The sequence below is a fragment of the Camelus ferus genome, chromosome 32, assembly GCF_009834535.1.
Source record: "Camelus ferus isolate YT-003-E chromosome 32, BCGSAC_Cfer_1.0, whole genome shotgun sequence".
NCBI classification, from domain to species: domain Eukaryota; kingdom Metazoa; phylum Chordata; class Mammalia; order Artiodactyla; family Camelidae; genus Camelus; species Camelus ferus.
In genome coordinates, this window is record NC_045727.1 from 24,262,433 (window position 1) to 24,273,673 (window position 11,241).

An 11,241-nucleotide genomic window follows, 5' to 3' on the forward strand; every position below is an offset into this window, starting at 1 on the left:
CAGTGCCTGGGATCTCCTAGGAGCGCTCTGCGTGTCTTCCCGAGTGTCTCCTTGTGCGGGCTTTCGGGGAAAGGTGGGGGTTTGGCTGGAAATTCAGGTAGTACCTAGTGCCTCCAGCTGAACAGGGGACATAATTAGCGGACTTCCCCCTGCTAAGACTCACCTATGACACCAGGCAGCTTCGTGGAGGGCGGCCCCAAACCTCCCCCACACACTCGGCCGTGTTCCGGTATTATGAGTGTGGGGAGGTTCCGTCTTCTGTCTGCAGCGCCTGTTATCTCCTAGGAGCCATCCGCGTGTCTTCCCCTATTGTCACATTGTGCGGGATGCCTGGGAAAGGCGGGGGTTGGGCTGGAAATGCAGGTAGCATCTAGTGACTCCCCCTGGACAGGGGAGTTAATTAGCGGACTTCCCGCTACCATGCAACACCTGTGATACCAGGCAGCTGCGTGGAGTTTGGCCCTAAACCTCCCCGACATACTCGACCGTGTTCCGGAATTCTGAGTGTGGGGATGTTCCGTCTTTTGTCTGCAGCTCCTGGGAACTCCTGTAGCCCTCCGCCTGTCTTCCCCGAGTGTCCATTTGTATGGTCTGAAGGCGAAATTCCGGGGTTGTGCTTGAAATTCTGGTAGCATCTAGTTCCTCCCCCTGGACATGGGAGGTAATTAGCGGAATTCCCCCTGCCAAGCAAAACCTCTGACACCAGGCAGCTGAGTAGAGGGCGGCCCGAAACCTCCCCCACACACTGGGCCATTATTCAGATTTCTGAGTGTGGGGAGGTTCCGTCTTCTGTCTGCAGCGCCTGTGATCTCCTAGGAGCCTTCCGCGTTTCTTCCCCGTGTGTCTCCTTGTGCGGGCTTCCGGGGAAACGCGGGGGTTAGACTGGAATGCAGGTAGCATCTAGTGCCTCCACCTGGACAGGGGAGGTAATTAGCTGACTTCCCCCTGCCATGCAACACTTGTGACACCAGGCAGCTGCGTGGAGGGCGGTCCCAAACCTCCCCCACACTCTCGGCCCTGTTCCGGAATTCTGAGTGTTGGGAGGTTCCGTCTTCTGTCTGCAGCACCTTGGATCTCAAAAGGGCCCTTCTCGTGTCTTCCCCGATTGTCTCCTAGTGCGGGTTTCAATGGAAATGCGGGGGTTGTGCTGCAATGCAGGTAGCATCTAGTGCTTCCCCTGGACAGGGCAGGTAATTAGCGGATATCTCCCTGCTAGGCAACACCTGTGACACAGGCAGGTGCGTGGAGGGTTTCCCTAATCCTCCCTGACATACTCGGCCGTGTTCCGGAATTCTGAGTGTGGGGATGTTCCGTCTTCTCTCTGCATCGCCTGGGAACTCCTGGAGCCCTCCGCCACTCTTCTCGAGTTTCTCCTACTGCGGGCTGCAGGGTAAAAGCGGGGTTTGGGCTGGAAATGCAGGTAGCATCTAGTGCCTCCCCTTTGACAGGGGAGGTAATTAGCGGAATTCCCCCTGCCAGGAAAAACCTGTGACACCAGGCAACTGCGTGAGTGCGGCCCAAATATCCCAGAATCACTAGGCCGTGTTCCGGAATTCTGATCTGAGGAGGTTCCGTCTTCTGTCTGCAGCGCCTGGGATCTAATAGGAGCCATCTGCGTGTCTTCCCCGAGTGTCTCCTAGTGCGGGCTGCCGGGGAAAGGTGGGGGTTTGGCTGGAAATTCAGGTAGCATCTAGTGCCTCCCCCTGATCAGGGGAAGTAATTAGCGGACTTCCCCCTGCCAAGCAACACCTATGACACCAGGCAGCTTCGTGGAGGGCGGCCCCAAACCTCCCCCACACACTCAGCCGTGTTCCGGAATTCTGAGTGTGGGGAAGTTCCGTCTTCCGTCTACAGCGCCTGTTATCTCCTAGGAGCCCTCCGCGTGTCTTCCCCTATTGTCTCTTTGTGCGGGATTCCAGGGAAATGCGGGGTTGTGCTGTTAATGCAGGTAGCATCTAGTGAATCCCCCTGGACAAGGGAGTTTTATTGCGGAATTCCCCCTACCATGCAACACATTTGACATCAGAAGCTGCGTGGAGGTTGGCCCAAAACCTCCCCGACATACTCGGCCTTGTTCTGGAATTCTGAGTGTGGGGATGTTCCGTCCTCTGTCTGCAGCTCCTGGGATCTCTTGTTGCCCTCCTCGTGTCTTCCCCGAGTGTCTCCTACTGCGTGCTGCCGGGGATATGCAGGGTTTGTGCTGGAAATGCAGGTATAATCTAGTGCCTCCCCCTGGAAACGGAAGTTAATTATCGGACTTCCCCCTGCCAGGCAACACCTATGACACCTGGCAGCTGCGTGGAGGGCGGACCCAAACCTACCCCACACTCTCGGGCCTGTTCCGGAATTCTGAGTGTTGGGAGGTTCCGTCTTTGGTCTGTAGAGCCTGGGATCTCAAAAATGCCCTCCGCGTGTCTTCCCCGAATGTCTCCTAGTGCGGGCATCCGGGCAATGTCGGGGGTTGTGCTGTAAATGATGGTAGCATCTAGTGCGTCCCACTGGACAGGGGAGGTAATTAGCATACTTCCCCCAGCCAGGCAACACCTGTGACATCAGCAGCTACGTGGAGGGTTGCCCCAAAACTGCCACACACACTCGGCCGTGATCCGGAATTCTGAGTGTGCGGTTGTTCCGTCTTCTGTCTGCAGCGCCTGGGATCTCCTGCAGCACTCCGCCGCTCTTCCCCGAGTGTCTCCTATTGCGGGCTGCCGGGGAAAGTCGGGGAATGGGATGGAAATGCATGTATCATCTAGTGCCTCCCCCTTGACAGGGGAGGTATTTAGCTGACTTCACATTGCCAGGAAACACCTGTGACACCAGGCAGCTGCGTGGAGGGCGGCCCCAAACTTCCCCCAATCACACGGACGTGTTCCGGATTTCTGAGAGTTGGGAGGTTCCGTCTTCTGTCTGCAGCGACTGGGATCTCCGAGGAGCCCTCCGCGTGTCTTCACCGAGTGTCTCCTAGTGCGGGTTTCCAGGGAAAGGCGGGGTTTGTGCTGGATATGAAGGTAGCATCTAGTGCCTCCCCCTGGACAGGGGTGGTAATTAGCGGAATTCCCCCAGCCAGGCAACGCCTGTGAAACCTGGCAGATGCGTGGAAGGCGGCCCCAAACCTCCCTCACACACTCGGCTGTGTTCTGGAATTCTGAGTTTGGGGAGGTTGCGTCTACAGTCTGCAGCGCCTGGGATCTCCTAGGAGCCCTCCGCGTGTCTTCCCCGAGGGTCTCTTAGTGCGGGCTGCTGGGGAAAGACGGGCGTTGGGCTGGAAATGCAGGTAGCATCTAGTGCCTCCCCCTGGACAGGGGAGGTAATTAGCGGAATCCCCTCTGCCAGGCAACACCTGTGAAACCTGGCAGGCTCGTAGAGGGCGGCCCCAAATTTCACTCACACACTCTGCCGTGTTCTGGAATTCTGAGTTGGGGAGGTTCCGTCTTCAGTCTGCAGCACTTGGGATCTCCTAGGAGCCGTCCGCGTGTCTTCCCCGAGTGTCCCCTTGTATGGGCTGACGGAGAAATGCCGGGGTTGTGCTGGAAAAGCAGGTAGAATCTAGTGCCTCCCCCTGGACCGGAGAGGTAATTAGGGGAATTCCCCCTGCCAGGCAACACCTGTGATACCTGGCAGCTGCATGGTATTCTGCCCCAAAATTCCCTCACACACTCGCGGCCGTGTTCTGGAATTCTGAGAGTGGGGAGTTTGCGTCTTCAGCCTGCAGTCCTGGGATCTCCTAGGAGAATTCCGCGTGTCTTCCCCGAGTGTCTCTTATTGCGGGCTTACAGGCGAAAGGCAGGGTTAGGCCTGGAAATGCAGGTAGCATCTAGTGACTCCCCCTTGGCAGGGGAGGTAATTAGCTGACTTCCCCCTGCAAAGCAACACCTGTGACACCAGGCAGCTGCGTGGAGGGAGGCCCCAAACTTCCCCCACACACTCGGCCGTGTTCCGGAATTCTGATTGTGGGGAGGTTCCGTCTTCTGTCTGCAGTGCCTGGGATCACCTAGGAGCCCTCCGCGTGTCTTCCCCTGGTGTCTCTTAGTGCGGGATGCCGGGAAAGACGGGGGTTTTGCTGGAAATGCAGGTAGCATCTACTGCCTCCCCTGGACTGGGGAGGTTATTAGCGTACTTCCCCCTGTCAGGCAACACCTGTGACCCCAGGCAGCTGCGTGGATGTTGGCCCTAAACCTCCCCGAAATACTCAGCCGTGTTCCGGAATTCTGAGTGTGGGGATGTTCCGTCTTTTGTCTGCAGCGCCTGAGAACTCCTGGAACACTCCGCCTCTCTTCCCCGAGTTTCTCCTTGTGCGGGCTGCCGGGGAAAGACGGGGTTTGTCCTGGAAATGCAGGTAGCATCTCTTGCCTCCCCCTTGACAGGGGAGGAAATTAGCGGAATTCCCCCTGCCATGAAACACCTGTGACACCAGGCAGCTGCGTGGAGTGCGGCCTCAAATATCCCCCACTCACTAGGCCGTGTTCTGGAATTCTGAGTGTGGGGAGCTTCCGTCTTCTGTCTGCAGCGCCTGGGATCTACTAGGAGCCCTCCGCGTGTCTTCCCCGAGTGTTTCCTACTGCGGGCTGCCGGGGAAAAGTGGGGGTTTGGCTGGAAATTCAGGTAGCACCTAGTGCCTCCAGCTGAACAGGGGACGTAATTAGCGGACTTTCCCCTGCCAAGGACAACCTATAACACCAGGCAGCTTCTTGGAGGGCGGCCCCAAAACCTCCCCCACACACTCGGCCGTGTTTCCGGTATATGAGTGTGGGGAGGTTCCGTCTTCTGTCTGCAGCACCTGTTATCTCTCTAGGAGCCATCCACGTGTCTTCCCCGAGTGTATTCGAGTGCGGGCTGCAGGGGAAATGCGGTAGTTGTGCTGGAAATGCAGGAAGAATCTAGTGACTACCTTTGGACAGAGGATATAATTAGCGGACTTCTCCCTGCCACGCAAAACCTGTGACACTTAGCAGCTGCGTGCAGGGAGACCCCAAACCTCCCCGAAACACTCGGCCGTGTTCCGGAATTCTGACTGTGGGGAGGTATCGTCTTCTGTCTGCAGTGCCTGAGAACTCCTAGGAGCCGTCCGCGTTTCTTTCCTGAGTGTCTCCTTGTGAGGGCTGCCAGGGAAATGCGGGGGTTGGTCTGGAAATGCAGGTAGCATCTAGTGCCTCCCCATGGACAGGGGAGGTAATTAGCGGATTTCATCTTGCAAGGCAACACCTGTGACACCAGGCACCTGCTTGGAGGGTGGCCCCAAACCACCCGATACACTCAGCCATGTTCTGGAATTCTGATTGTGTGGAGGTTCCTTCTTCGGTCTGCAGTGCCTGGGATCTCCTAGGAGCGCTCTGCGTGTCTTCCCCGAGTGTCTCCTTGTGCGGGCTTTCGGGGAAAGGTGGGGGTTTGGCTGGAAATTCAGGTAGTACCTAGTGCCTCCAGCTGAACAGGGGACATAATTAGCGGACTTCCCCCTGCTAAGACTCACCTATGACACCAGGCAGCTTCGTGGAGGGCGGCCCCAAACCTCCCCCACACACTCGGCCGTGTTCCGGTATTATGAGTGTGGGGAGGTTCCGTCTTCTGTCTGCAGCGCCTGTTATCTCCTAGGAGCCATCCGCGTGTCTTCCCCTATTGTCACATTGTGCGGGATGCCTGGGAAAGGCGGGGGTTGGGCTGGAAATGCAGGTAGCATCTAGTGACTCCCCCTGGACAGGGGAGTTAATTAGCGGACTTCCCGCTACCATGCAACACCTGTGATACCAGGCAGCTGCGTGGAGTTTGGCCCTAAACCTCCCCGACATACTCGACCGTGTTCCGGAATTCTGAGTGTGGGGATGTTCCGTCTTTTGTCTGCAGCTCCTGGGAACTCCTGTAGCCCTCCGCCTGTCTTCCCCGAGTGTCCATTTGTATGGTCTGAAGGCGAAATTCCGGGGTTGTGCTTGAAATTCTGGTAGCATCTAGTTCCTCCCCCTGGACATGGGATGTAATTAGCGACTTCCCCCTGCCAAGCAAAACCTCTGACAACAGGCAGCTGAGTAGAGGGCGGCCCGAAACCTCCCCCACACACTGGGCCATTATTCAGATTTTCTGAGTGTGGGGAGGTTCCGTCTTCTGTCTGCAGCGCCTGTGATCTCCTAGGAGCTTCCGCGTTTCTTCCCCCGTGTGGTCTCCTTGTGCGGGCTTCCGGGGAAACGCGGGGGTTAGACTGGAATGCAGGGTAGCATCTAGTGCCTCCACCTGGACAGGGGAGGTAATTAGCTGACTTCCCCCTGCCATGCAACACTTGTGACACCAGGGCAGCTGCGTGGAGGGCGGTCCCAAACCTCCCCCACACTCTCGGCCCTGTTCCGGAATATTCTGAGTGTTGGGATGGTTCCGTCTCTTCGGTCTGCAGCACCTTGGATCTCAAAAGGGGCCCTCCTCGTGTCTTCCCCGATTTTCTCCTAGTGCGGGTTTCAATGGAAATGCGGGGGTATGTGCTGCAATGCAGGTAGCATCTAGTGCTTCCCTGGACAGGGCAGGTAATTAGCGGATATCTCCCTGCTAGGCAACACCTGTGACAACAGGCAGGTGCGTGGAGGGTTTCCCTAATCCTCCCTGACATACTCGGCCGGTGTTCCGGAATTCTGAGTGTGGGGATGTTCCGTCTTCTCTCTGCATCGCCTGGGAACTCCTGGAGCCCTCCGCCACTCTTCCTCGAGTTTCTCCTACTGCGGGCTGCAGGGTAAAAGCGGGGTTGGGCTGGAATGCAGGTAGCATCTAGTGCCTCCCCTTTGACAGGGGAGGTAATTAGCGGAATTCCCCCTGCCAGGAAAAACCTGTGACACCAGGCAACTGCGTGAGTGCGGCCCAAATATCCCGAATCACTAGGCCGTGTTCCGGAATTCTGATCTGAGGAGGGTCCGTCTTCTGTCTGCAGCGCCTGGGATCTAATGGAGCCATCGCGTGTCTTCCCCGAGTGTCTCCTAGTGCGGGCTGCCGGTGAAAGGTGGGGGTTTGGCTGGAAATTCAGGTAGCATCTAGTGCCTCCCCCTGATCAGGGGAAGTATTAGCGGACTTCCCCCTGCCAAGCAACACCTATGACACCAGGCAGCTTCGTGGAGGGCGGCCCCAAACCTCCCCCACACACTCAGCCGTGTTCCGGAATTCTGAGTGTGGGGAAGTTCCGTCTTCCGTCTACAGCGCCTGTTATCTCCTAGGAGCCCTCCGCGTGTCTTCCCCTATTGTCTCTTTGTGCGGGATTCCAGGGAAATGCGGGGGTTGTGCTGTTAATGCAGGTAGCATCTAGTGAATCCCCCTGGACAAGGGAGTTTATTAGCGGAATTCCCCCTACCAGGCAACACATTTGACATCAGGAAGCTGCGTGGAGGTTGGCCCAAAACCTCCCCGACATACTCGGCCTTGTTCTGGAATTCTGAGTGTGGGGATGTTCCGTCCTCTGTCTGCAGCTCCTGGGATCTCTTGTTGCCCTCCTCGTGTCTTCCCCGAGTGTCTCCTACTGCGTGCTGCCGGGGATATGCAGGGTTTGTGCTGGAAATGCAGGTATAATCTAGTGCCTCCCCCTGGAAACGGAAGTTAATTATCGGCTTCCCCCTGCCAGGCAACACCTATGACACCTGGCAGCTGCGTGGAGGGCGGACCCCAAACCTACCCACACACTCTCGGGCCTGTTCCGGAATTCTGAGTGTTGGGAGGTTCCGTCTTTGGTCTGTAGAGCCCTTGGATCTTCCAAAAATGCCCTCCGCGTTGTCTTCCCCGAATGTCTCCTATTGCGGGCCATCCGGGCAATGTCGGGGGTTGTGCTGTAAATGATGGTAGCATCTAGTGCGTCCCACTGGACAGGGGAGGTAATTAGCATACTTCCCCCAGCCAGGCAACACCTGTGACAATCAGCAGCTACGTGGAGGGTTGCCCCCAAAAACTGCCACACACACTCGGCCGTGATCCGGAATTCTGAGTGTCGGTTTGTTCCGTCTTCTGTCTGCAGCGCCTGGGATCTCCTGCAGCACTCCGCCGCTCTTCCCCGAGTGTCCTCCTATTGCGGGCTGCCGGGGAAAGTCGGGGAATGGGATGGAAATGCATGTATCATCTAGTGCCTCCCCCTTGACAGGGGAGGTATTTAGCTGACTTCACATTGCCAGGAAACACCTGTGACACCAGGCAGCTGCGTGGAGGGCGGCCCCAAACTTCCCCCAATCACACGGACGTGTTCCGGATTTCTGAGAGTTGGGAGGTTCCGTCTTCTGTCTGCAGCGACTGGGATCTCCGAGGAGCCCTCCGCGTGTCTTCACTGAGTGTCTCCTAGTGCGGGTTTCCAGGGAAAGGCGGGGTTTGTGCTGGATATGAAGGTAGCATCTAGTGCCTCCCCCTGGACAGGGGTGGTAATTAGCGGAATTCCCCCAGCCAGGCAACGCCTGTGAAACCTGGCAGATGCGTGGAAGGCGGCCCCAAACCTCCCTCACACACTCGGCTGTGTTCTGGAATTCTGAGTTTGGGGAGGTTGCGTCTACAGTCTGCAGCGCCTGGGATCTCCTAGGAGCCCTCCGCGTGTCTTCCCCGAGGGTCTCTTAGTGCGGGCTGCTGGGGAAAGACGGGCGTTGGGCTGGAATGCAAGGTAGCATCTAGTGCCTCCCCTGGACAGGGGAGGTAATTAGCGGAATCCCCTCTGCCAGGCAACACCTGTGAAACCTGGCAGGCTCGTAGAGGGCGGCCCCAAATTTCACTCACACACTCTGCCGTGTTCTGGAATTCTGAGTTGGGGAGGTTCCGTCTTCAGTCTGCAGCACTTGGGATCTCCTAGGAGCCGTCCGCGTGTCTTCCCCGAGTGTCCCCTTGTATGGGCTGACGGAGAAATGCCGGGGTTGTGCTGGAAAAGCAGGTAGAATCTAGTGCCTCCCCCTGGACCGGAGAGGTAATTAGGGGAATTCCCCCTGCCAGGCAACACCTGTGATACCTGGCAGCTGCATGGTATTCTGCCCCAAAATTCCCTCACACACTCGGCCGTGTTCTGGAATTCTGAGAGTGGGGAGTTTGCGTCTTCAGCCTGCAGTCCTGGGATCTCCTAGGAGAATTCCGCGTGTCTTCCCCGAGTGTCTCTTATTGCGGGCTTACGGCGAAAGGCAGGGTTAGGCCTGGAAATGCAGGTAGCATCTAGTGACTCCCCCTTGGCAGGGGAGGTAATTAGCTGACTTCCCCCTGCAAAGCAACACCTGCGACACCAGGCAGCTGCGTGGCAGGGAGGCCCCAAACTTCCCCCACACACTCGGCCGTGTTCCGGAATTCTGATTGTGGGGAGGTTCCGTCTTCTGTCTGCAGTGCCTGGGATCACCTAGGAGCCCTCCGCGTGTCTTCCCCTGGTGTCTCTTAGTGCGGGATGCCGGGGAAAGACGGGGGTTTTGCTGGAAATGCAGGTAGCATCTACTGCCTCCCCCTGGACTGGGGAGGTTATTAGCGTACTTCCCCCTGTCAGGCAACACCTGTGACCCCAGGCAGCTGCGTGGATGTTGGCCCTAAACCTCCCCGAAATACTCAGCCGTGTTCCGGAATTCTGAGTGTGGGGATGTTCCGTCTTTTGTCTGCAGCGCCTGAGAACTCCTGGAACACTCCGCCTCTCTTCCCCGAGTTTCTCCTTGTGCGGGCTGCCGGGGAAGACGGGGTTTGTCCTGGAAATGCGGTAGCATCTCTTGCTCCCCCTTGACAGGGGAAGGAAATTAGCGGAATTCCCCCTGCCATGAAACACCTGTGACACCAGGCAGCTGCGTGGAGTGCGGCCTCAAATATCCCCCCACTCACTAGGCCGTGTTTCTGGAATTCTGAGTGTGGGGAGCTTCCGTCTTCTGTCTGCAGCGCTGGGATCTACTAGGAGCCCTCCGCGTGTCTTCCCGATGTTTCCCCTACTGCGGGCTGCCGTGGGAAAAGTGGGTGGTTTGGCTGGAAATTCAGGTAGGCACCTAGTGCCTCCAGCTGAACAGGGGACGTAATTAGCGGACTTTCCCCTGCCAAGCAACACCTATAATACCAGGCAGCTTCTTGGAGGGCGGCCCCAAACCTCCCCCCACACACTCGCCGTGTTCCGGTATTATGAGTGTGGGGAGGTTCCGTCTTCTGTCTGCAGCGCCTGTCTATCTCCTAGGAGCCATCCACGTGTCTTCCCGAGTGTATTCGAGTGGCGGGCTGCAGGGGAAAATGCGGTAGTTGTGCTGGAAATGCAGGAAGAATCTAGTGACTACCTTGGACAGAGGATATAATTAGCGGACTTCTCCCTGCCACGCAAAACCTGTGACACTTAGCAGCTGCGTGCAGGGAGACCCCCAAACCTCCCCGAAACACTCGGGCCGTGTTCCGGAATTCTGATGTGGGGAGGTATCGTCTTCTGTCTGCAGTGCCTGAGAGATCTCCTAGGATCCGTCCGCGTTTTCTTTCCTGAGTGTCTCCTAGTGCAGGCTGCCGGGGAAATGCGGGGGTTGGGCTGGAATGCAGGTAGCATCTAGTGCCTACCCCTGAGACAGGGGAGGTAATTAGCGGACTTCTCCCTGCTAAGCAACACCTGTGATAACCAGGCAACTGCGTGGAGGGTGGCCCCAAACCTCCCGGACACACTCGGCTGTGTTCCGGATTTCTGAGTGTGGGGAGGTTCCGTCTTCTGTCTGCAGCACCTGAGATCTCCTAGGAGACGTCCGCATGTCTACCCCGAGTGTCTCCTAGTGCGGGCTGCCAGGGAAATGCGGGGGTTGGGCTGGAAATGCAGGTAGAAAACTAGTGCCCCCCTGGACAGGGGAGGTAATTAGCGGAATTCCCCCTGCCAGGCAACACCTGTGACACCAGACAGCTGCGTGGAGGGCTGCCAAAGCCTCCCCACACCCTTGGCCGTGTTCCGGAATTCTGAGTGTTGGGAGGTTCCGTCTCCTGTCTGCAGTGTCTGGGATCTACTAGGAGCCATCCACGTCTTCCCCGAGTGTATTCTAGTGCGGGCTGCAAGGAAATGCGGGGGTTGGGCTGGAAATGCAAGTAGCATCTAGTGCCTCCACCTGGACAGGGGAGGTAATAGCGGACTTCCCCTGCCAGGCAACACCTGTGACCCAGGCAGCTGCGTGAGTGCGGCCCCAATCCTCCCCCCACACACTAGGCATGATCCGGAATTCTGAGTCTGGGGATGTTCCGTCTTCTGTCTGCAGCGCCTGGGATCTCATAGGAGCATTCCGGTGTCTTCTAATTGTGTCTCTTTGTGCGGGATGAAGGGAAATGTGGGGTTGTGCTGGA

At 57.4% G+C, this 11,241-nt stretch overlaps 1 protein-coding gene across 1 annotated transcript in view; it reads right to left on the minus strand.

Moving 5' to 3' along the window:
- The window catches only part of LOC102516146 (transmembrane protein 132B), a 46,161-nt gene extending 37,063 nt beyond the window's left edge, over positions 1 to 9,098 (minus strand). Inside the window, exon 1 of the mRNA XM_032471446.1 lies at positions 9,094 to 9,098. The gene's annotated coding sequence lies outside the window, so the exon portion shown is untranslated. The remainder of the gene's footprint in view (positions 1 to 9,093) is intronic.
- Between the last annotated feature and the right edge of the window lie 2,143 nt (positions 9,099 to 11,241).